The sequence below is a fragment of the Prinia subflava genome, chromosome 18, assembly GCF_021018805.1.
Source record: "Prinia subflava isolate CZ2003 ecotype Zambia chromosome 18, Cam_Psub_1.2, whole genome shotgun sequence".
In the NCBI taxonomy this organism is placed as follows: Eukaryota; Metazoa; Chordata; class Aves; order Passeriformes; family Cisticolidae; genus Prinia; species Prinia subflava.
In genome coordinates this window covers 14,037,380-14,046,452 of record NC_086264.1, presented here as the reverse complement: position 1 = coordinate 14,046,452, position 9,073 = coordinate 14,037,380, and the positions used below count along the sequence as shown (strand labels likewise).

The window sequence follows — 9,073 nt, the reverse complement described above, 5'->3', positions numbered from 1 at the left end:
TTTTTGTCTCATGATGGGGATCTGAAAGAAGAGACCAGGAAATACAGCATCTAGGATTTTCCGAGAGGCTGTTTCCACCGAAAACTGATACTATGGTGTGGTGGGAGGGAGGACGGAGGTTACATGTCATTCATTGCCCTCTCTGAGTATGGAGAAAAGCAGAGTGCAGCCTCATGGTTCCTGAGTCACCCGGCAGCAGGCATCAATCACTCCTGCCATCCAGGGAGCGCGCAGCAGCTCCCGAAACCCAATCACGGCTGCAGTTTCCATCCTACCTCCCTAATTTCTGCTCTGCACTTGACTCAGAGCTGGGCCTTTGGACCCTCGTTGTGTGGGCCCGTGGCTAAAATCCCGAGTCCTTCCTAAGGAGCGCTAAGCCGTGCTAAGCTGCAGAGATGCTGTTTGGAAGGGGATGAGCCGGGGCTGCTCGGAGTGTGGTCAGTCGACTAAAGCTGCGTCACGGGCACACAGGAGAAAGGAGAGGGGGCGGCAAAACTCTGCGTAGGATCTCGGGCTGTCCGTGTGTCCCCCTGGAGCGTGGCAGGGCTAGGGACAGCAGGCAGCCCGGGACGGCTCCCGGCGGTGTCCCGGCGCTGGCATTCCCAGAGTGTCTGGGAAGGCGGGCGCGCCCCGCCCGCAGCGCAGCCGGCGGCGCGCCCCGGGGCTGCCAGCTGCCCGTGAAACCCGAAACCCGGGGGCTGGCCCTGCGAGGCCGCCCCGGCCCCTCGGCCGGCGCGCTCCGCACATCGCACGTTATCCATCACCCTCACACGCCGCCGGCCCGCCCGCCGCCGCGGGCTGCCCCCGGCGCGGCTCCCGGGGCACCGCGGCAGCCCCCGTGGGATGGTGGCAGCCCCGCCCGCGCACGGGTCGCCTGAGCGGCTGAGGGAGGGGGCAGGAGAAGAAACTTGCGATCGCAGCCGGGCTGAAGTCAGCTGCCGCCGGTGCCGAGCGTGCCCCGAGCCGCCGCGGCGTGCATGGGGCAGCGGGGCGGCCCTGCGTGAGGGAGGGCGGCGGGAGCGCGGGGCGGGCGGCGCAGCCAGCGCGGGGTGAGTACCGCCCGTGCCGCTGCTGCCTGGGGCGCAGCCCCGGGGTGTGAGAGAGAGTGTGTGTGAGACGGCTGTTCGTGTCGGCTCTGTGTGTGTTTGTGTGTGTGAGTGTGAGAGAGACGGCTGTTCGTGTCGGCTCTGTGTGTGTGTGTGTGAGACAGCTGTTCGTGTGGGCTCTCTCTCTCTCTCTCTATGTGTGTGTGTGTAGGCATCTTGCAGCGTCCTGTGTTGTTATTTCTTACCAGTGCTAAATACTTCCGAACAGGATCCATTTGTGTTGGTTTCAGGGGTACAGGCTGAGTGTGAGGCATCTACTTGTTGACTTGAATATAAGTCAAAGCTCTTTGTGCTTTCTGCAGTCTTGGGTTTGTGATGGTTGCCTTATAGTCTTTCTCCTTCTACGTAAGTTGCTGCAGCAGGATTTGAGAGATGACGTCCTCATTTGGACAGATTTTGAAATGAGGATTTTCCCTAACTCCATTGTGATTACAGTCTTCCATGGATTTTTAGAGCCACTGAGCAGATTTTTGTTTTAACATAAGGGAGTAGTTGTCCTTTTTCCTTCACTGGGAAGAAAATTGAAGGTAATATTTGTCTCTTATCTTCCTTTGCAGTAATATGCATGTATGTTGTCAGTTTGGGAGTTTTCTTCTTCCAATAGGGTGGAGAGTATTAAATAATTCATGTTTGATGATGTTAGAAAAAATTTTGCAACAGGTGACTGGAAGTAAACAGCAGGGGGTTTTTTTGGGTTTTTTTTTTTTTTTTTTTGGTTTTTTTTTTTTTTTTTTTTTGTTTTTTTTTTTTAATAGGTACTTTTGTCCTGGATAGGTAGAAATAAGAAAACAATTTTCCTGTGTAGCACAGTGACTTCATAACACAGAACTTATCTAGTATTAATCTGAATTCTGCTTAACTGTTAACTAGCGTGGTTGCTGGCAGAGGATGATGATAACAACTCTTGGATCAGCAGGTATTGAGATGTTGTTAAGTTCTTCTGCTGCACAATAGTTCTGTACCTAGGAGGTAACAAAAACTTGTGTACATTCAGTGTTCCTCCTGAGGTGAGAATTAAGGAATGGGACTGAGCCGTACAAAGGAGCAAAGTGTCTTGTCTTGGCTAAAGTAATTTAAATGGAATCTCCTAGTCACAGAAGACGTGCAGAGTTAACAGGCAGAGGTAAAGAGAAGGAACGATTGAGAGCCTCTTTCCAGTCCCATGAAATTTTCATGTCGTGGCAGGTTTTGTTATTGCAAAAGGCATCTTCTAGTACGTGACAGAGTGACTTTACATTAAAAATAAATGTGCTCAGAGCTTCTTTTTGTGCATGGTATCTGAAGTTATTAGACTGCATCTTCTTAGATTGTTGTCCTGTGTCTCAGCTGCGTTTTTCTTCTCCTGTTCTTTACTTAACTTTCAGGCTTTAATGAAACTAACTAGGTTTAGTTTGGACTAAATGGGGCGCCCATCCCAAAAATAACAAATCAAACACCTCCCACCCCTCCCGAAAACAACATAATAATTAGGTAAAAATACAAAGCCATGTAGAAAATTCGACTGAAAACATGATTCCATGGAAGGGATGACTTCTTTGTGCTGCAGAGCGATGTGCTGCGGGGGTCAGGTGGAAGGGAGGCCGTGGGTTGTTCCTTTGACATGAGCCTCTCCTGTGTTTGCAGACTGGTTCATGAAGATCACTTCTGTTAGTGGTTCTGTAACTAGGTTCATTTTTCTGAAGATGGAGTTTAGAAAGACAGAAATTAGGATCCCTTTAAGAAATAGAGCAGGTGGTAGTTTGAAGTCCTGATAAGGTCACGTCTTCAGAAGCAGCCAGAATCAAAACCCGCTATGATCTCCATGTGCAGCTGTAGTACACAAGCAGGTCTTGCTGCTGATTCAAAATCTTGGTGATTTTTTTTTTTTAACACACCAGGTGGAGGAAAAAAAAACAGTTGAAATTCATGGTGGGTAGTTTGAAGTGATTTGCATCTGCTAACTTTAACTGTCTTCTGTGTAGACTTTTTTGTGTTTATTGTGATCTGATGGCCTTTGGAAGTTTATTTAATTCCTGGAGCTATTAACTGGTTTTCAGAGGGAACAGACAATTAAAATTGGAAAGAGGGAATGCTTGATACAATTTTTATTTTAAAATAATCTCCTGGAAGAGAGTGATACTTCATCATATTGGGGTGCCATTTGTGTTGTCCACTGTTTTGAGGGTGAATGTATGTTAGCTTTCAGCCAGGGAGAAAAACAAAAGGTTGTCTTCTGTAAACCAAGAAAAACATGGCAGGAGCATATCTGGTATGGTTCCAAGTCTGGAACTTGGCGTTCTGTTATGTCAGAGACTCCAGGTAAGGTGAGTGACTGATAAGGTGGGATGATAAGGAAACACACATCTTTTAATGACATTTGCTACTCTGCTGCCAGTCTTGGGAGAAACTTAAAAAGGCAGTAGAGGCCAAAATTCTAGCTTAGATTATCTTCCTTCATGTAAGACTGTGGAAAGTGCGAGTGGTAAGATTCACTGTGTTTGTTTCTATTATTATGCTAAAGCAAGGATTTCAAATTAGAATTGTTTTTTAAGTTATTGCCTGGATTTATTTAGAAAAATCTTGATTGGGTTGCACTTTTTTAAATTGAAAGCACTCAAAAATGCATGAAAATACCAGGCATCTCAAAGATGGATGTACTTCAGCTTCAGCTGCATAGCAGCTTCTTGTGTGTTTCCTGACTCTTTCCTTCTGCTTCTGCAATTTTGCCAGTTACATTTGGGTGATCAAAGTGAGTATGATAAGGACTGGAATGAAGCTGTAAATTGATTTTGTATTTAATTGATTATGGATCCAGAATAAACCATAATGGTCCTTGATTAGCTTCTGTTATAAGCTAGATCATTTAGTTGTGAAGGAAGTCCCTGTTTTGCCAACAAAGTAATTTGATAGACTCTCCAATATATTCATTTGGTGTAATTATCATCAGTCAGCTTTACTGTGTGTTTTTGACTACCAGCTTTGTTAGCTCTGGTTCTTATTAGCTCTTTGTATGTTTAATAGCCTTCTTTATCCAAATTTCTACTTTCTCTAGAGTTACTATTTTATTCTTTACCTTATCTTTTTAAAAGCAGAAAATACAGTTTCTTCATTTCTTAATTTTCTTCTCCCTTTCTCTATTCCAACATTTTTTAAAATGGTTTCCAGTGAAGATGCTCTCAGGTACTGTTGGTTCTTCCCAGCTTGAGCACTGGCTGAACAAGGAGACACAGTCTGGTGCACAGACAGACAGACAGCTGGCTGGCAGTGGCCTTTCCTCATTGTAATTAACAGCTTCTTTGGTATTTGTCACCTGCACAACTTTGCAGTCATGATCTTTTTTTTTTACTTCTTAATTTCTCTTCCAAGTCATTGGTTACACTGCCAAATAAGATAGTTGCTTGGAGACTGGAAGCCACCTGCAGTGTAGTGCTTTTTTTGTTTACGGTCATGGTCTTCGACTTATCTGTTAAATGTTTGAATTAATTTTGTCTGCTTGGCTCAGCTCTAGTTTCATTGGGCTTTTCTAATGAAAATGTCATGCACCGTCAGAGGTCTTGCAGGAGCACACCAGTTTTTTTGCTTTTAACTTTAGCAAACTTCTCTTGTTTACTGTTGTACTTGTTAGTTTGGAGGGGCTTTCATGCTCCATTGCTCAATGAGACAAACCTCAGCACATGCTGAATTCCTTGGCAATATGTATAGTTTCTTGTTGTGAAATACCTTTCATTTTCCTATATTGAGTTTTGTGTGATTTTCTGTAATGGCTATTATGATTAGTAGCTTTTTAGGAAAGACATTTTTCATGTGTGTTACTTCCAAAAAGTAGTTGGTGTGTTCCCATGGTCCTTTTCCCACATTTACCTTTTCTTTTAGAACAACAATTTGTCGAAAAAGAAAAGAAAATAGGACTTACATTTTAAGTGGACTGGTATGCTTGGCCTATGAAATGGAACAATCATGAAGTGTTAGTAAAACTCAGCAATTTGCCTCCTTGCAGAACAGGGAAATAGCTCAAAATAAGGAAATAGCCAACACAATTTGGCCCAGAGTACACTAATCAAAGAAAAAGCATGTTTGGTTCTCCCAGTTAGTGATACCTAGAGGGATCTTGCTGCCCCCCAGGTACAGGCAGAGTGCTCATGCAGTAGGCAGAGAAAGTAGCCTTCCAGTTAATCCTTGCTTGGATGTGTTGAGCTCTTGCCTCTTATGTGTGATAGAGATCAAAATTGTGTGTCAGATGCATGGATAGTTGCTGTGGTTATCCACTACTAAGTGTTCTTGCAACACACAAACCCAGAAATCCTGGATGCTAGAAAGAAATAATTCCTCTGGCAGTTGTAATATTTGTGCAGCTGTTCCCACAGATGTTTCTTCTTTCTTGGCTTTTTTTTTTTTTAATTTCTCCAAAGAAGTAAGCAAACTGAGGCAGAAATGTTAAAGGGCCTGCCTAGAGAAGGAGAGAGAAAATGCAATACATTTTAGTTTGGACATAGTGATTTGCATTCTTTCAAAATGACTGTGAATTCTTCCTTTGTTTGCCAAGTCCCAAGCCTGCTTAGGCTCTGCAGAGCTGAATGGAAGTGTCCTAAAATGGGTGCTTTGCAAATAGGTTTGGAGAGTCAAAATCTGATTGTGGTAATTTGGAATCTTAATAGTGTTGTTGGAACTCAAATGGACCCAACTTCAATATCTAATTAGCTCATTTTAGAAGTAGTAGGAAACATCCTGGTCAGAAGGCTTGTTCCGACAGAGCTCTGCCCTGTAGCTAAAAGGGAAATTTTGGAATGAAAACATCGTAGCAAACACCCCCATCCCAAAATCAATAACTGATTTCAAGATTGAGGACTAACTCTGTTCATATATGACACATTTGTTCACTGTTTTAAAAAAAGCAAATACAATTCTGTTAAATGGCAGTGGGAAGTCTGGAAGGTGCTATTTTAAATACAGCTCAAGTAAAAATTCTTTAAAAGTCAATAAATTATTTGAAACGTAAGACATTATTAACATTTGATGGTGAAACCTCTTCTCCTTCTAGGAGAATACAGGGCTCAAACTGGAATCAGTTAACCTCATCCCCCAGAAATGTTTAATAAATGATATTTAGAAAAATATACATTTGTATAAATCGGAATCTATGTCTTGATGCCAGCAGCTTTCTTAGGTTGGGTTTTTCTCTCGGGGGCCACAACTGAGTAAGCAGTAGAAGCTCTAAGAAGGCACATGTTGTAAGCAGTGTTTTTGAGTAATGAAAACAAAACCTATGAAAAACAATAAATATCTGTCTGTAAGCGTACGAGACCTGGTACTTTTGGGTTGTTTAGTTTTCCATGTAACCTGGTATGTGTGTGATATCTGCTGCCTAGACTTAACCAGCTGTGCCCGAGTTCTCTTTCTTCAGAGAAATTTGGACCTGGCTTTGTGTATTCTGTGAAAATGAGAAAGCAGACTTAGACTCTACACATAAATATGTCAGGTGTGTAAACATGAGGGAGAGAGCAGAAGTGTTTTGGAGTGATAAGGAGTAAATTGGTGTAGCTGTCCATGAGTGTGCTGCGATGAAAGAAAAAAAAATCTATCAGGGTAAGGAGTTCCTGGGAGGCCTTGGGACTGCTGGGTTGGGGGTGAGGGGAAATACTAAAATAGCTGTTTTCATGATGTTTTTTTCTGTCAAAGTAACTATGTTGCTGGCTTCCATGGGGTTTTAAAAGTTGGGCTTAATTAGTAGGGAGATCCTTTCCTGTCCTGCTTGTTTGTCACATATGGACAGCTGGGAAAAATAAGTCTAGTTCTGAACTGTGGAAATGTTTTACAAGTATTGTAGGATGTGCCAGGACAGAAATATAACTGACATCAACATGCTTATTGTAGGACCCTTATTATTTTCACTGTGATGATTCTGTCCTGCAGTGAGTCAACTATTAATTAATTTAATAGAATCATAGAGCTATTTAGGTTGGAACAGACCTCCAAGATCATTTAGTCCAATTTTTGAACACCAGCCTCTGTGCTGACTAAACCACAGCACTAAGTGCCACATCCAGTCACTACTTGAACACTTTCAGGGATAGTGACTTCACTTCTTTCTTTCTTAACAGCTTTACTGCTTTTGAAGAATTCCCTAGGTTTTAGCACTGATGTTACAGTTGTGGCCACTTGCCATGGTGATTCAGCTCCTGAAATTGGTCAGCTGGTGTTACTGGCAGGATTTACCACACTGGGAAAGGGTTGTTGGCTCTGCCCTTTGCAGTGGTCAGTGGCTCTTTGTTTGAGAGTAGTTGGTCCCTTCAAATGCTGCCTTCTGCCAGGCATGAGGGGAGAGGGACACTTCTGGGAAGGAGCAGGAACAGCTGTGATGGTGATGCCGTAAGCTGGGGAGCTTGGTGGTTTCTCATGCACACTCTGAAGTCTCTTGTGTCTGGCTGTTCTCCTGCTTAGTATGTGCTGAATTCCCATGTGCTGAATTCCTGCCTCTTGCTGTCAGGCCGGGCTCACAAAGCTCACAGTGCACTCAGCTGACACCAGGAAAGGACGAAAGCAGCCAGTGGAGCGTGCAGCACGTGGCACGTTCAGTGACAAGAGCGTTTATCACGTAACGAGATTAGGCCCCTGTGCAGCACTGCTGTACAACGCAGTTTCATGTAGCTCTGACACCTTTCCTTGGCAACTGGGGAAATGCAGAGGGCGTGATCCTCTGCCGGCATTGGAAATAAAATCCTAAATTCTCTCTGACTCACTTCAGATGTTTGTATCATGTTTGATGGTGTCACTCCTGGGACACTGCTTTGGAGATGTTCATCTCCCAGCACCCACAGGAAGGCTCTGAAATGTGAGTTTTACCATTTCTTACTTAGTAGAAGCTCCTAGAAAAAATGGCAGATTAGCCAAAACAACATAATAGGTACTATTAGTCCACATATGACTACGCAGTAAGTATTTTGTACGTTATTTAGATGTCCACTAAGTAGTGAAAAAATATTGTGCATTACCTGGTGGAAATACCTAGGAAAGGAAGTAATTTCTAGTCTGGCAAGGGCAGGTGTGTGCTGCTGGGCTGTGCACCAAGCCTGCAGCCTTTTTGGAGGGGGAAGGAAGGGTTCATAGTTCAGAAGGGGTATTTTGTAGGAGGTTATGGTGTTCAAGATGTACACCTGGGTCAACACACTGGTGTCCCATGGCCTTAGATTTCTAAGGAAAAGTTAGCTCTGGTAACTGAGCTCACCATTGAAATTTCAAAAGAACAGTTTTAAGAAGGAAGTGCAAAAGAAGATGCTTTGAAATCAATCACACACTCCTCTTCCATCTGCAGTTTCTTGGATCCAGAAAATGAATCTAGGCCTCACTTCCATTCATAGTTTTTCAAAATGGTTTTGGAACAACTAAAAAAATATCCTCCCAAAACAAACCTACCAAAGCACTCTACAAAACTATTAAAAACAGTTTTAAAAAACATGCCATTCAAGCTTTATAGGTTGTTCAACAAGTGTTAAATAGCCATGTGAATTATTGCAAATGTAATTTTTCAATGATTTGCTTGGTGAGTAAAAGACTTTTTTTTTTTTTTTTTTTTTTTTTTTTTTTTAATTAAAACCGCTTACTGGATCTTTTCCGACTCTGCCAGAAGAAAACATTGATTAATATCAAGCCTAGGGATAAGTTTGGTGCAGTCTCTACAGAGATCTGATAATCGTGATTGAAATTAAGTAGTTCTGGTGGTTTAGCTCTCTGTCTTGCACTTAGCTTTAAAACTGACTTTATTTTTCAGTGAGTTTTGGTGAAGGTTCCAGATGAATTTAGTCATATCTGTCTTGATACTGGAGTTGAGGAGGAAGAGTTAGCAGCGCACAGATAAGTTTTAAAGGATTTTGGAAATAAACTTACGCAACTTCTTTGTTAGCTGTCTGAAATCTGTCTCAATGTGAACAGGATTATCTGTATGGCTAAATCAGTAATATTAGCCATAATAATGTGGTTTTATCATGTGAAAT

General features: G+C 42.8%; 1 protein-coding gene across 2 annotated transcripts in view; it reads left to right on the top strand.

Moving 5' to 3' along the window:
- Positions 1-902: 902 nt before the first annotated feature.
- ARHGAP24 (Rho GTPase activating protein 24) overlaps positions 903-9,073 on the top strand; it is a 114,977-nt gene continuing 106,806 nt past the window's right edge. For both annotated transcript variants that reach the window (XM_063415021.1, XM_063415022.1), the window contains exon 1: positions 903-1,049. The gene's annotated coding sequence lies outside the window, so the exon portion shown is untranslated. The remainder of the gene's footprint in view (positions 1,050-9,073) is intronic.